We start from the raw sequence: 3,331 nt of genomic DNA, 5'->3' as shown, positions 1-3,331 counted from the left end.
AAGGATGTGGACAATGATGTGGTCAACATGAAATTATTTTCGTTCTCTTTGTGTGATTCTGCAAAAAATTGGTTCTCTTCTTTGACTCGTAATAGTATCGATTCTTGGAATGAGTGCAAAGATGCTTTTATCACTCAGTATTTTCCTCCCACCAAAAATATTTCCCTTAGAACCTATATCATCAATTTCAAGCAACTTGGACATGAGCATGTTGCGCAATCTTGGGAAAGGATGAAAATGATGCTAAGGAATTGCCCAACTCATGGGTTAAATCTTTGGATGATCATACAAAAATTTTATGCACGATTGAATTTTGTTTCTCATAATCTTTTATATTCCGCCGCGGGTGGTACTTTTATGGAAATTACTTTGGGTGAAGCCACCAAATTTCTTGATAATATTATGGCAAATTATTCACAATGGCATACCGAATGGGCCCCTACTAGTAAAAAGGTCAATTCCGTTGAAGAAATTTCTTCTCTAAGTGATAAAGTTGATGCTCTTATGAAATTGGTTGCTAGTAGAAGTCATCCTATTGATCTTAATGATATGCCTTTGTCTACTTTGATTGAGCAAAATAGTGATGCCATTGATGTGAATTTTATCTCTAGAAATAATTTCAACAATAATGCTTATAGAGGTAATTTTAATCCTAGGCCTTTTCCTAGTAATTTCTCTAATAATTATGGTAATTCCTATGGAAATCAATCTTATAATAATAATAGGAACACCTCCGATCTTGAGAATAATATTAAAGAATTTATCAACACACAAAAAGTTTTCAACACTTCCATAGAAGAAAAGTTGAACAAAATTGATGATTTGTCTAGAAGTCTAGATAGAATTGCTCATGATGTGGAAAATCTCAAGATGAAAATTTTTGTGCCTAAAGTAGATGAATCAATTAAAGCTCTTTATGTTAATAAGGATGAAAGTAAGAAAAGAACTGCTATGCTTAGAGCTAAAAGAGAATTTTTTAGAAAAAGCTTTTTCTAGTGATTATTCTTGCAAAAGTGATGAAGATCTTAAAATGATTGGTGTTTCTTCTATTTATTACTTGTTTAGTAAAGTTAAGAATGATGAAAAAGGGACTGGAGAAGAGTCAACTTTAGGTAGAAGGCATCCCAATTTTTCAAAGGGTGAAAATCTTGTTGAGAAAAGTGATGAAAGTAGGTTTGGAGAGGTCAAAACGTTAGCTAGTGATGCACCCACTATTTTGGATTAAAAAGACTTTAATTATGATAGTTGCTCTTTTATTGATTATATTTCTTTGTTGCAATCCATGATAAATCCACCCCATGCTTATGAACAAAATAAAGCTTTTACTAAACATATTGTTGATGCTATGATGAAAGCTTTTGAAGAAAAATGGAATTAGAAGTTTCAATTCCTAGAAAATTGTATGATGAATGGGAACCTACTATCAAAGTCAATATTAAAAATTATGAGTGTTTTGCTTTATGTGACTTGGGTTCTGGTGTTTCCACAATTCCAAAATCTTTATGTGATGTGCTTGGTCTTACCAATCTTGAAGAATGTTCCTTGAATTTGCACTTGGCGGATTCTACTATTAAAAGCCTATGGGAAGAATTAATGATGTTCTTATTCTTGCAAATAGGAATTATGTGCCCATAGATTTTATTGTTCTTGATATTGATTGCAATCCGTCTTGTCCAATTATTCTTGGTAGACCGTTTTTACGCACTATCGATGCCGTGGTTGATATGAAAGAAGGCAATATTAAGTTCCAATTTCCTTTGAGGAAGGGTATGGAACACTTTCCTAGAACTGTAATTAAACCAACCTATCAATCAATCATGATGGCATCTTATGGATCTTGAACCAAAGATGACAAAACTTAGATCCTTGCTTTATGCCTATCTAAGGGCGTAAAATTATAGTGCTTGTTGGGAGGCAACCCAATGAATAAATTTATTTTGCTTTTTGCTTCCTGTTCTTGTGTGTTAGCACAATTATGCTACTGTTATTATTTTGTTCTTTATGTTTTAATTAGTGTTTGTGCCAAGTAAAGCCTTTAGGATCTTCTTGGACAATAGTTGTTTGGTCTTGCTGAAAAAACAGAAAGTTTACGCTCATGAAACTAATTTTCATCTTTTACCAGAGAGCGATAAAATACACATTACAACTTGAGTAGATCAATATACAAATTTCTCAGGTCTTCCTATTTTTTCAGAGTTTTTGGAGCTACAGAAGTATTCGAAATAGTCAGATTGCTACAGATTGTTCTATTTTGACAGATTCTGTTTTGTTTGTGTTGTGTGCTTATTTTGATGTCTCTATGGTTTTCTTTGATGATTTTTTGCCATAGAAAAGTTGGAATACAATATATATAATACAAAAAATATGAGTTGGTTTGATACAACACTTATAGTAGTGGTTTATTATTCTTATACTAACGGATCTCACAAAGGCTTTGTTGAGTTTTGTATGATTGAAGTTTTCAAGTTTTGGGTTATCTTACGATGGATGAAGGAAGGATGTAAGAGCCTAAGCTTGGGGATGCCCCGGAATCCCAAGCTATTATCCAAGAATGAGCGACCAACTAAGCTTGGGGATGCCCTTGAGTGGCATCCCCGCTTTCTTCCAACAACTATAGGTATTTTACTCGAGACTATATTTTTATTCGTCGCATGATATGTGTTTTGCTTGGGTGTCTTGTATGATATGTGTCTTTGCTTGTTTTATTTTGTGTTTTAAGTTATCAATCCTTGCTGGACACACCTATTTGAGAGAGCCAAAATTATGCCACGGCTTGTTAGAATTGCTCTCTATACTTCACTTAAATCTTTTATGAGCTAGGACTTGCTCTAGTGCTTCACTTATATCTTTTTTGAGCATGGTGTGCTTAATATTTTTGAAGAAATGCTCTCTTGCTTCACTTAGATTTGTTTGAGAGTTAATTAAATTTTGAAGAAATTCTCTCTTGCTTCACTTAAATTATTTTGAGAGAAAGAAAATTTGTTATGCTCATGATCTTCACTTATATTTGGTTGAGCTTATGAAAAGCAACTCATGAAAATTAGTTCCAAAGTGATAGATATCCAAGAAGGATAAAGTAAAGAAAATTTCATGAAGATCATTGGACAAAATAAACTTGATTCTTAGTAATATTTTTGAGATATGATGATGTGATATGTGAGTTATGCTGATGAGTAATTGTGCTCTAGTAAGAATATTGGTATTAAGGTTTGTGATTCCCTATGCATGCACGAAAGTCAATAATCATGCAATGAAAATTATATCCTACTTGTGGTGCATTATTTGGTGTTAATTATGCTTAATGCTTGCTTATGAGATTATTCGTTTCTTG

Source organism: Triticum urartu, chromosome 2A, assembly GCF_056163025.1.
Source record: "Triticum urartu cultivar PI428250 chromosome 2A, HENAU_Tu73, whole genome shotgun sequence".
In the NCBI taxonomy this organism is placed as follows: Eukaryota; Viridiplantae; Streptophyta; class Magnoliopsida; order Poales; family Poaceae; genus Triticum; species Triticum urartu.
This window is presented reverse-complemented; position numbering follows the sequence as displayed.